We start from the raw sequence: 13,812 nt of genomic DNA on the forward strand, positions 1-13,812 counted from the left end.
AAACTGTACTTAACATGGCTTCTGGAGCTTCTGTCGTTGTTCTTTGGTCTGTTGCATCTCTCTCAAAAGATCAGCTGCTTGGATGAATCAACATAAATAGTTTCACACAATTAGCAGGAAATCTGACTTACAGCCACCTTGTACCAAATTCTGCTTCAGCATCAAAGCGTGTTGGTGTAGTTCTGGTCTATGTAGCAAGCTCTAGAAAACAAGAGGAAAAGGAGAGAAGTATATTTACTAATGTGAAGGAAGGTACATTTACCAAGAACAAATATTTTCTTAGCCTGTGATATGTACTTCCCTTATGTTAACTAAGTAATGCTCATCAACAGCCATTGTGTAGGTAAAGAAACTCAAATTCAGAGAGGTTGGGTAATTTATCAAAAATCACACAGTAATTGAAGTCATTGTTTTTTTTAGCATCCTTCTCTTTGTGTCCAGAATCCATACTTTTCCCCATACAACCTGCTACTCATTGGTTAAAGTACAATTCCTTGTGATTTATCTGAAGTGACTGGGTGTGTATATCCCAGAAAAGACAGAGCCAGGAGCTGGACACTGTATCAGCACCTCCCTTTCCTGCCAGTGCTCAGCTTGGCAAAATTATTCCTGGAGGCTGGGCTTCAGAATGATCAAGCAGTCACCAAGTAGGGGTTTTATTTATTCATTTTTATTGAATTGGTGCAATTACTCAGGCTGAGCCGTAAGTAAACATCCTGCCAGAGACACACAGGGAGGGAAGACTAATGACAATAAATTCCTAGTTCCTTTAAAGTTGTTTGATGTAATTCTGGTTGGCAGTCCAGGGAGGATGCTGTTTTCCTGTAGAGTTTTTATGATGATTGCTGTGAGTTGTTTGCCCTCGTCTCTGACTTTGCGTGCTCACTGCTCTCTAGGTTCAGAAATAACTCCATTGCTGACTTTAAAGTGAAGAAGGTAATGCCTGGAAAAATGCTGTATGAATTAAAATAACTAGATATGTTCTGTCAGCAAAACAGGAGCATTGAGTTGGTCATATGCAACTGGAAGAGGGGCAAATCCATGCCGTGGGTGGAGCCCCATCCAGATCTTATGAGAAACAAGAATGTACCTTCCTCCCCATGATTTCCTCTCCACTCCCAGCCCACACTCCACATTTCCTGCATGACTGACTTCACCTTGGTTCCAATGGCCAGGTCTCCACTGCCAGGGCCCAAAGGTTTGTGCCAATTACTGTACCTTGAGAGTTGAGATGAAAGTGCTTTTCTCCTGAATTACTTGGAAAATTGCCTCTATTTCCTTTTTCATGTTTTACTAGACTAGGCCTGGCCTTTAGCTGAGAAGGTCTAGCCCAAGTAGCCTATTACTGAATGTCTCCTGCAGCGTCATTGCCAAAATGGCCTTGTGAGGTCACTGCAGTCTATTTTAGCTGCCACAATATTATTGCTTTGAACGTTGATAGTTTCTTCCCTCTGAACAGCCCAAGCTACTTGTCAAATATGCAAAAGGGAAAATGGAGAGTACCTTGCGATAATTAGGTGTTCCCATATTTATCAACTTGGATATGCACATTCCAGAAGTTCAGGTGTGTTTTTAATGTTGTACAATTTATGAAGAGGGTCCTTGATCCTCTTAAATAAGAGGGTCCTCATAAGGAGAGCTTACTAAGCTTTCAGATAAGACCCTACTGAAGCTATTGAAATTGACCTGATTGTTATATATGCAAATTTCTGAAGATTCAACACAGGGACAATGTACATTGAGTGCCTGTGTACTGTTTTTCTCTTCTATCATCCAGTTCTCAAAATAACCCCATGATCAAGCATTTAGCCCTCCTTTTTATGGAGGACTGTCTCTAGACCATAATCTCTATTGGAGCCCAGAAGGCGCAATTTATTCACTGCTGTGTTGATGGGAGCAAACATAGGTCTTGCTTATCATCGGTCTTGCTTATCATGAATATTTGTTGAATTAACTCTGGCCTTCCATTGGATGTTTAACTGTTGAACTGAACAACTTGAAAACACTGAAGATCAGAAAAATGAAGTAACACGCTCAGGTCTCCAAGTTATTAAATAATGGGTCAGAATTCAGGCCAATCCCAGCCCCCTTCTATTGAGAACAGAACAGTGAAGAGCGTTTCCTGTAGATCATGTCTCCTGTTTCCCTCAGCACCTCTGCGAGTGGGCACCATTAGCGACAGGTTTCCAAGCCTGTGTGCTTTTTCTACTAGGGCACGCTGTCTCCCAACTCACAAGTCTGAGTCTTCTTGGTACTGACGCAGAAGCCTTTCTCATGGCTGACAGAAATGGCAGCTCAGTGACACCCAGGTGGAAAGTGACTGATTTATGTTTGGCAGGAGAGAGGCTGGCGTAGATCATTCATCCTCTGTGACTGAGAGATAGGTGGACCCTCATGTTCTCTCTTCTCTGCCTTTGGCAGACAAAAGATGTGACAGCCCTGACTACTTGGGAAGTTAGTTTGTGATGGGGAAGGGGCTTTTCTGGAATTAGCTAAAACGTTTCTCTTGTGAAGGAAACAGTTTTCTTAAGTCCCAGTGACACAAGAGCTGAGCTAGCGGCGCATTTGTCTGGGAATTTGATAAGAAGATGAGACAGGCTAGCCAGGGGGAAAGGCAACCAAGGGGGCAAAGCTGCAGGGATTTTGGCTCATGACAAAATTTGCTAAGGGACCCGAATGCCTAAAACAAGCAAATTCCAGAGCAAGAGAATAATCAAGAATGAGGAGGAATGTGGAAGAAGGGGTAGTGGCGGCAATATAAATATTAGCCAAGTTTTCTAATACAACTGATCTTTCCATGATTTTCACTTTTAGGCCCTAAATTATCCAGGTCAATACAGATAACACTGTAAATGTTTAACTCTTCTAATCAATCCTTTTTACCTAAAAATGTATAATTGAGGGAAGAAATAGAGCAAGTCGGTTACCCTTCTTTGCTCCAACATTTTGTCTCTGATCATTAGACTAGCAGTTCAAAGCCTCATGTTTTAGTATTGAATATTCCTTTGTTTGTGAGTTGAGTCACCTTGGAAAATCCTTTTGGTCTCTGAACCTCAGCTCTTGCACCCGAGACAGTAGTGTAGGCTGTTTCCCTAGTTTTTTAGCTTGCCTTGAAGCACTAAATACCTAAATGACCTCAGACATCTTTCTTAGCTTCTCTGAACCTTAGTTTCCTTGTCTCTAAAGGGAAAATGATACCAGTGGCTACCTCTCTAATGTCCGTGTAAGAATGCCATGCCCCTCGCAACACATAAAGTCTTGTGCAGAGGGCATGTCACAATAAATGTTTTCTATGGACACAACTGTGGGGCATCTTGGGGGTATTGCTCTGTTCCACAGTTGTTGCCAGTATCTATTTAAAGGATGCACTTTGAAAACTTAATATGCATATGCACGTATGCATCTGTGCCTAGGTAAATGAGAACCACTCCTGTCATTATCCTATGGTTTTACATTTCTTATCTACTTGCTTATTTTTATCAAATTGCTTGATGATGCTATTTCTCCCTAAAGAAATAAGACCCCAATGTTAGGATCTCTGTATAGAATTTCTTTTCTGTTCTTTAATATCACTCAATAATATTTATGTCATTTTGCTGTTTTCAAAGCCCTTTCAAAGACATCTCAATCACTCCACACTGCAATCCTGAATGGTACATGTTGCTGTAATTCTTCCCTCACAGATGAGGGAACTGGGGCTCAAGGAGGTAATTTATTTAGCATCCCTGGGGGGTGGCAGGAAGCGTGTAAGAGGAGGCATATCTTTGTTATAAACCTAGATTTTTCAATTCCAAGGTATGTATTCTCCCCTCCTTTAAAAGGCTGTCTCCTATGAGTGCTTCCTGGTCCTCTGTGCAATCAATCTGGACTCTGCAAGGGGCTGGGCTGCTCCTTAGCAAGGCAGGAGTTCAGAAACACCATCTGACTAATACGGGGACTTCACTGAGTTCCCCACTCCTCGCTGCCTCTGTTTCCCCTCGCTCTGTGCAGATTCCCAGTGCTCACCCGTCACGCGGCCCTGAGCATGGCCACATGGGACTGCATAGTGAATGACATGATTGGAGTAGCAGCTCAAGGTGAGCTATTTTTAAAGTTCCTACTTTGCTGAATTATTGCAATCATTGCACCGCCATCTATGCTGTGTGGGGTTGCCCTCAGAGGGCAGAAGACCAGCAGCTAATCAGCTGTCCCTTGCTCCTTGGAAAGATTTGAGAATCATGCCATAGCAGCTAAAGAGGAACTCGCACACCAAAGGCTCGGCCTCTCTCTCGGTTTCTAACTTTGTATTCCCATCCAGGCGCGCTCCGCTCCACCGAGGCGAGGGGTCACAATACTCTCCACAGTCTCTCAAATCACTCCACAGTAATACTCTTTATAGAGCCTATTATTGTCAGTAGAAAACAATTTTGAGGCCTGTATGTGATTAGGGCAGATGGCCAGCTGGAGGCATTTGAAGAAAATATCTTTTTACACTTCCTTTTATTGAATTTGGAGAATTCGTGGTTTAATGCAGAGTTTTGCACTGCATTTCAATACAGCAAAACTTGGAAGAAAATCTCTTTTAAAGCTACAGATGGATCTTGGTAACGCTTGTTAGACATAAACCGGTAATAGTTGTTAGACATAAACCGTTTCCCTGCACTCATCACAGGCCCTTCTCTAATCACGGTAATTCTCAACTTTGATTTCATTATTTTATGAAGGAAGACAGAAGAAAAGTGAAATACAATTTAATGAGTTCTTCCCTTATCCAGTGTGTCACAAGAGAAAACTAGAGGACAAAAACCAAAAAAATTAAAATGGCGTACTGTCAAGCTTTCTAGGTGTGAGATTTTTTTTGTATCTAAAATCACTGGTTATACAATTAATACATTAGTTTCTGATAAAAATGTAGTCAACCCTCAACAGTTTCTTCTCTTTATCCCTAAACCACTCATGCATGCTGCGCATATGGTGATGAATCAGGAACTTCCCAGCGATGCATTGCTTCTCCTCTTCTATAACGAGAGGAGATTTAATAGTGTACTTTTAGATCACTTTTATCATGTCCATGAATATATTGAGTCTCCCTTTTTTCTGGAAACTTAATTACACATGTCTGAAGGGCAGAGATCGTGGGTTAAGTTTCTTCTGTCGTCTCCATGCTTTGAGTGTAGCGAGAACGGATCTCACATTTGGGAGGCAGGAGATGGGCAGAGGCTTTAAGTGTCCAAATGCTGTAACGTACAAAATACGTGGCTCATATTCAAAGACAGCTTTTTGGTCCTTTAACCTGTGGGATGAATATTACCAAAAATGGGAAGTGAGAAAAAAATCTATAGAGAAAGAGGATCTATTTTTGCTATGGGGTACCCATAAGCTGTTGGTCTAGATAATATTTCTTCCCATCTGTAGCTGAGACTGCTAGCTACTTCCGTTTCTGCTGCCAGCTTCTCCTTAGCGCTCAGCTAGAACCTATTTCCCGGTTTCTTTTACAGTTTGATATGGCCACATAACTGAATTATAGCTAATGGAATGTGTGCAGAAGTCATGTTTGTCGTATCTAGGCCTGGCATAAACATCTTCCACCCATGTTCTTCCATACTCTTTTCCCGTTTTGGCTGGCTGTGGAAGACAGGCAACAGAGAAGGCAGGGTCATGACCAGTTTGGTGCCGGGAAGGGAGCAGACAGTCCTCACTGAGCTGAGCTGAGCTGCCCAGGAATATTTTGACTCATAAATGAGAAGTTTCAGCCGGTTGCAGTGGCTCACGCCTCTAATCCTAGCACTTTGGGAGGCCGAGGCTGGTGGATCACCTGAGGTCAGGAGTTTGAGACCAGCCTGGCCAACATGATAAAACCCTGTCTCTACTAAAAATACAGAAAAATTAGCTGGGTGTGGTGGCAGGTGCCTGTAATCCCAGTTACTCAGGAGGCTGAGGCAGGAGAATCGCTTGAATCCGGGAGGCAGAGGTTGCAGTGAGCCAAGATCACACCACTGCACTCTGGCCCCCTGGGCGAAAGAGCAAAACTCCGTCTCAAAAAAAAAAAAAAAAAAGGGTGAGAGAGAAGTTTCTATTATGTTGCATCATTACATGTGTGGGTGTATTTGTTACTGCAGCCTGACATCTTCTAACTACTACACCATGCACCTGTTGGATCAGAATAAATCCAACTTGTAGCTGAAAACAAAGAGATCATTGGACTAGGACTTTCAGTAACATTGGAAGGCACATTATCCACAGAGACAGAACAGACAATGCTGATGTGATTTTAAAGGCCCTACCTTTGCCATAGCATTTCTCAAAACATCATTCCGTAAAACTCCAGAGCAGAAGCTGAGTGGACCGTAGAATCTGTGGAAGCTTCAGTGCTGAATTAATGATAATGGATAGAAGAGCAACACTTTAGACTTCGGCAAGAAAAGTAATATGGGGCCCAGATGAATATATGAGCTCTCTGTGATTCTTCTAGGGAATAGGAAGGGGGCTTGAGAGTCGACAGTGCCAATGATATTCCTGTGTGTATATGTGTCGGTGTGACAGTGCGTGTAGGTGGGCACTCAAAACCTTAGACTTTTTTCCTTACCTTTTCTTACCACTACCTTTGTTACGAGCCCTGTTTGGTGGATGTGCCCAAGTAGATATGCTTGAGGGATGCAAGGGTTGCATGTTAATTACATCCTATGAAAGCAGAAGATAAAGAGAGTATGTATAATTATTATTTTTTGGTTCTGGAAGATGTGAGCTTTAAATCAACCAAGAGTTATGTAGCTGATATGCTTCTGTTTTACAAAAATGTCAAAGTTTTCTGCTTTCTAACTTTGTACTTTTAACCTAGAGAAAATTATAGTTTTATCTAATGCAGAAAGTAATGATTCACTGTCCTGTCTAGGTTTATTTGGCTAGTTATAAGATCTGGAGGCAATTTGAGATGTTCATTTTTATCACTGTACATAAAAATCTGATTAACAAGTACTCTTCAGTGATCTTATTGTCTTTCAGAAGCAACTCTGCTTCCTTACATTTTAAATTGCACTTTAATGTTTAAAGGAACCTGCCTTTCTTGAGGACTCTTTAAAGATGTTTGCTGGTCTGTTTATTGATGGAAAGTTCACAGGACGTACTTTTTTTCTTCTTATTCTGATTGTCTAAAGAAATAAGTGACACTTTTTTTATGTGCATGACTATGGTAAGCCTAAGAATGACCGCCTAATTCAAAAGTTACAAACAAGGCCCAGAGGGTGGTTTTTCTTTTTATTTTCTTTTTTCATTTGGGTCAAATCTTAGAAATTAATTAAATATCTGGTAGATCTGGCAACACTGTAGTCACATTTCCACCAGCAGTCATTGGCTGGACCTGAGTGGAGGCTGCTCTCTTTAGGTGGATCATGGGCTTCTCTGCAGAGTGTCTAGCACTTGTCCACAGTACACAGACCTACTGAAGTGGCTTCATTTATGTATATTTGCTGGCTCGTGTAGAGATTTTAGTTTACATCCATGGGGTTTACCTGTTAAACTGTGAATCTGTGTTTGTGTTTATAAGGGCATACAGTTGAGAAATCAATTAGTATAAATTTGTGTATCTGAAGATTTTAATCCATTAGCCATATGTTTTAGGTAGTTCAGCACCACAAAATAAAACTCTTTGCCATTCTAATTTGTAAAAGTGCATGTAAAAATTCAACATAAAATATTAACAGTGTATTAAAAGACCAAGAAGTGTTTAGTCAATGCAAGAAACATTAACATGAGAAACGTATCATTGTAATTCATTACATTAACAGATCAAAAGAGCACAAAAATCATTCAATAGTTGCTAAAAAGGAATGCCTAGCCATGATTTCAAATGACAAAAAAAAACCTTTTTCCAAAGTAGCATAGAAGAATATTTCTTTAATATTATGAAAAGTATCTACCAGAAGTCAGAACTGATATCAAAATTCATGGTGAAAAGCTGGGTGTGCTCCCATTAGGTTATAAAATAAGAAAAGAAAGCCTATTATCATCGACAACATTCAATGTTGTGTGGGAAATTCTAGCTAGTGCAATAAGATGAGAAAATGAATAAATATGTATATATATAGGCAAGAATAAAATAAAATGAATTAAATAAGATGATTATGTTTAGCAAGGTGGCCGGATACCCAGATGAACTTAAAGCATCACTAGTTTTAGCATCACTAGTTTCTGTAGTGACAATAATTAATTACATGATAAATAAAAAAATCTCATTCCCTCTAGTAATAAGAGTTTTAAAACTTTAGAAATAGGTTTTAAAAATATGGAAATATTTTAAGGAAAAAACTTAGAAGTGCCTACCAACATTAGAGGTATATGTATTTATGTTTTACTGCTCCATTACAAGTTACCACAAATTTTGTGGCTCAAAACATCACTCAATGTTTATTTCACAGTTCAGTAGATCAGAAGTCAGGGCATGGTGTAAATGGGCTGTCTGCCTTGGGTTTCACAGGGCTAACATCTAGGTGTTGGCCAGGCTGTTTTTTCCTCTGTGGCTCTGAGTTTTCTTCCAAGCACATTCAGATGATTCCCAGAATTCATATTCTTGTGATTCTTTGTCCTTTTTTTTTTTTTGAGATGGAGTCTTGCTCTGTCACCCAGACTGGAGTGCAGTGGTGCAATCTTGGCTCACTACAACCTCTGCCTCCCAGATTCAGGCGATTCTCCTGCCTCAGCTTCCTGAGTAGCTGGGATTACAGACACGTGCCATCACACCCAGCTAATTTGTTTCATTTTTAGCAAAGATGGGGTTTCGTCATGTTGGCCAGGCTGGTCTCAAACTCATGAGCTCAAATGATCTGCCCACCTCGGCCTCCCAAACTGCTGGGATTACAGGCATGAGTCACCGAGCCGGACTGGTTCTTTGTCTTCTTGATAGCTGTGAGCTCAGAGACTGTACTCAGCAACTAGAGGCTGCCCTCAGTTCCTTGTCACAAGACTTCCCTCTGCTCACAACAGCAGTTTACTTCCTCAAGGCCTGCAGAGAGTGTCTGCTGCTACTTCTTGTCTCTTAAGGACTCACCTGATTAGATGAGGCCCAGCTCCAAATAATCTCCCTTTTTATTAACTCATGATCAATTGATCAGGAACTTTAACCACATCTGCAAAATCCCTTTTGCCACACACGGTAACATAATCATGGGAGTAAAATCCCATGATATGCACAAGCCTTGCCAGTATTCAAAGAATAGGGTTTATATACGGCGTGTACACTATAAGGCAGGACTCTTGGGGCCACCTTAGAATTCTGTTTGAAATATTATACCTCTTCACCAAGATTAAATAAAAGATGTCTAGTCTCTCTAAAAGAATCCATAAATTCAATGCATTTCAAATCCAAATTCCAATAGATTCTTCATGGAATTTGACAAGCTGATTCTAAATCCCATTGGGAAGACCAAAAATATAAACATAATCAAGAAAATTTTGAAAAAGAGGGAGGACTTGTCATCATGTATCAACATATTAAAAAAGTAATAGCATTCTATTGGTGTTAAGTGGAGAGGTTGATAAATAAATTGGTGAACCTAATAGTCCAAAACCAGACCAATGCATGATTATAAATTTGATATTTGTTGGTGGTATTTTTAATTAAGAGAATGAACAGCTCCATAATTTTCTTAAAGAAAATGAAAATTGGTCATAGCAAAAATATGGTTGTGGTATATAAAAAAAATCACGGAGCTTCTAACACTTGAAATTGCCTGAGTGATAAGACTGTTTTATTTGTTTATTTATTTATTTATTTATTTATTTATTTATTTATTTATGACAGGGTCTCACTCTGTCACCCAGGCTGGAGTGCAGTGGCATGATCATGGCTCACTACAACCTAGACCTCCTAGGCTCAAATGCTTCTCTCACCTCAGCCTCTCGAGTAGCTGGGACTACAAGCATGCACCACGATGCCCAGCTAATTTATTTTTTATTTATTTTAGAGCTGGAGTCTTATCATGTTTCCCAGGCTGGTCTCAAACTCCTGGGCTCAAGTGATCCTCCTGCCTTGACATCCCAAAGTGCTAGGATTACTGCAGTGAGCCACCATGCAAGCATGAGTGTTTTTTTATTTTTATTTTTTTTTTGTATGGTCGATTAGATTACTCATGATGGAGGTCTTACCCTGAGATTAGGGACTTTTCCCTTTTGTATATTCTTACATACTATTTTAATTTTTTTCTCTTTATCATAGGCAGCTATGACCTTAAGATTAAATAAAATAAAGAAAAATTAAGGCTTTCTTGTTATTGGCATATCACAGTTGAGAAAACTGAAGTTCTAAGTGGCTCACCAGAAAAACAAGCCATGTGATTAGAGGGTTAGAAATTTCAGCCCCACCCTCAACTTCTGGGAAGAGAAGGGCATCAATGGCCAATGATTTAATCATAATGCCTGCATAATGAAGCCTCCATAGAAACTCTTAAATGCATGAATTTGGTGAATACATCCAGGTGCTTGCCTGGAGAGGGTATGGGAGCTCCACACCTCACCCCATACCTTGTCCTATATGGGAGCTCCACACCTCATCCCATACCTTGTCCTATCCATCTCTTCCGTTGGCTGTTTCTGAGTTATATCCTTTAAAATAAAACTATGAGTGCAAGTTTGGTGTTTTTTTAGTCATTCTAGTGAGTTATCCAAGCCAAGAGGGAATCCCAGAAACATCTAAGTATGTAACTGGCTGCTCAGAAGTGTGAGTAGTCTAGGGTTCCCATTTGCAGCTGGCATCTGGAGTGGGGCAGTCTGTGAGACTGATCCCTTAACCTTTAGGATCATTTCTATCTGTGTAGTGAGTGTCGGACTTAAATTGAATTACAGGATACTCGATTGGTTGGAGAGTTGGTTGTTGTTGAAAAGACATAAAAATCATTATCAAAAATAATGAAGAGTCTTCTAGACGGAAAATTGTTAAATTGGCAAGTGTGAAAAATTATGCAAAATTAATATTGGCATGCAAAAATTTAAAAATTAGTAGTCAAAATAGCTACCATCAGAAAAGCTGCATCAGAATGTCACAACCAAAATATTATCTACCCATATTTTCAGTCATTATACAGTTTTCATCAAGTGTCATTGGTGTGCACAGAGCATAGCACTATTCTAATTTTTGAGAGACACACTCTCAGAAACTTATTTATTTGGTGAAAGAAACACCCTCCCACATAAAAGATGATTGATATCTACTTAAAAAAATGTCAAGACTCCTTAGCATATAACAGCTGAAGAGAATAAAATATAAAGAAGAAACTGAATTGTTAGAACTAGGACAATTTAATTTTTAATTAAAATCCTATAATATTCTGCAAATGTCTGGAATAAAAAGAAAGGACATATGCATATGCATGTATCCATATATGCACATATGTATATAAATATATACAACAAGGCATCACTCTGGAAGGACTCGTAAGAGACTGGATTAGGGAGGGGGGAAATGGTGGAAGTAGAATTCGGATGGGTAAAAGAGACATGTTTCGCCCTTTTGTATCTCCTTATATACTATTTGACTATTTTTCACTTTATCATACATAGGTGTTACTTAAGATTATATAAAATAAAAAGAAATTAAAGCCTTATTAATGGTACTTCACAAATGAGGAAACTGAAGTTTCGGTTAGTTTAGTACTTATTTATGAAAGCAAGTGAAATAAATCTTCTTTCAGAGCTCCTTCTAGACTTAGCTTTCGGGCATCTAAATCATAAATCACTATTATTAAAGATCTGTATCAGCAGGGGAAAAAAACATTTTTAGATAACAAACAGCAACACCAAAAACAGTTGTCCATGAAATTTTGATGTCTTCATAGGACAATAGGAGAGCTTAGCACTCATAAGGACATTTTCATATTCATAGGGACAGGGGGCAGAGAAATTCTAAGGAGAAAAGGGCGGGTCTCTGCCAAAACTCAGCTCTCAATCTGAAAAGCCTGAAACCTGTGACCCAAAGTGACAGCTTCTCTCCCTGTTTTCCCACTTGAGTGTTGCCTTTTCCTAAACTACCCATGGCCCACCCTGTCCCCCATCCTGTGCCCATAAAGACCCCAGAATCAGCTGGCAGAGGGGAGAAGCAGCTGGACATCAGGGACTATGGTTGGACATTGGAGAGAAGCGGCTTGACTTCAGAGGGACAGCTAGATGGCATAACTTCAGAGAAGAATCAGCTGAAGATGGCTGGACTTCAGAGGAAGATTATCTACACACCTCATCCTCTTTTCAGCTCCCCTCCCCACTAAGAGCCACTTTCACTGGCAATAAAATCCCCTGCATTTCCCAGCTTCAGTTTGGTCATGTGACCTCATTTTTCCCTGATGCTGGACAAAGCTTGGGAGCCACGGGTGCAGAGGGCTGTCACACTGGCCCTTTGCCTTTCCTGGCAGAGGTCAGCCGCCTCATGCGAAAAGGCAAAGAGCCCACCGAGCTGTTAACACTGAAGCTGCCTGGGGACAGCAGAGCCAGAAGAGCACTGTCACACAACTTCTGGGGCTTTGTGAGTCGCAGGCGCCCTGCCTGGACACTGCTGCAGGACATGTATGAAATTTCCTTCTGTCAGTGTCCAAAAGAGGTTGCTCCAGCTTCTGCACTTGCTTACTTATGTGTTCCCTCCTGTGAGGGGTGGAATGTAGTGGGTCTGAGTCAGTGGAGTCTGATCCAGCCGGCGTTGAAATGGCCAGTGCTCATGTACTCCAGTTCCCATCTTGTTCGCTTACACACACTGCCTCCCACAAGGATTGAGAGCGGTGAGCTGAGTAAATGAAGCACCCCGTCGTGAGTCCCGTGAAGGGGTCAGGAAAATATCCTGCTTCAATATGAGAAAGGTGAATACTTCATTAAATATACACACAGAATATTTACTGTTCTGGCTAACTAGTCTGACTTTGGATCCAGTGCATGGAGTCTCGAAGAGACAGATCTGGTGGTTTTCACAGAGCACCTTGTAAGTTTGTCACCTTTGGTGTTTCACCTGACTTTTGTATGAACAAGTGACAGGTGTACCTACTACTCTTGGACTTGTTTTTCCTCTTTCTGTAAGATGAAAAAGAGTGCCACATGCCAGAGAAAGGGACTTTTTTCTTTACATTAGGCTAAAAATATTTATGTTTGATGTTTCTATTTTTTCAATGATAAAAGCTGAGTAAAGGCAAAAGTAGCTATATTAATTTAAGCTATGTGGCAGGTGAACCAGAAAGTATGTTGGTGGTACATTTCCATCCCTGGAGTATTTCCTGACAGGTATCAACCTATAAAAGGACCAATTTGCAATGGAAACAACAACACAGCTTTCAGAATAGCAGTATGAATGACACCATAAAATTACAACTACACGACATGTTTTCTTCTCGTAAGATTTAAAGGATTCAAATAAAAAACAACAACCCAATTTCCTTTCTTCACTTGGAACACTGAAGAAATTCCCACCAGGGCTTAAAATTCAGAAACCAAATGAGCTGCCACTATCGTAAGTGATTAAAGAACAACAACAATGACCAAATCACGGCCACAGGGATCTGCTACTTAGCCAAAAATGAGCAAAGCGAGAAATAACCTGGCTCAAGCCATTTGCCCAAGTCATCATATCGTTTTTCCCCCAGTTGCCTGCCTTGCTGCTGTTCCCGTTTGTATCCATAACTGTTCACTGCTTCATCACCCCCTACCCCAAATCTCCCTTCCAACAGTGCCCCAGTGCATTCCCAATTGTGCAAGCGTTTGGCAAATTCATTTCCAAGGAAAAAAGTCTGCTGTCTTAATAAGGGCTTTGCAAATTGTGGAGAGACAAACGAATGTACGACACACTAACTGATTTTACGTCTTAAACCC

The 13,812-nt window shown here is 40.5% G+C and overlaps 1 protein-coding gene across 7 annotated transcripts in view; it reads left to right on the plus strand.

Moving 5' to 3' along the window:
* RFC3 (replication factor C subunit 3) overlaps positions 1-13,812 on the plus strand; it is a 739,896-nt gene that overhangs the window by 168,317 nt on the left and 557,767 nt on the right. The gene's annotated exons all lie outside the window — the stretch shown is intronic.

Source organism: Macaca fascicularis, chromosome 17 (genome assembly GCF_037993035.2).
Source record: "Macaca fascicularis isolate 582-1 chromosome 17, T2T-MFA8v1.1".
NCBI lineage: Eukaryota > Metazoa > Chordata > Mammalia > Primates > Cercopithecidae > Macaca > Macaca fascicularis.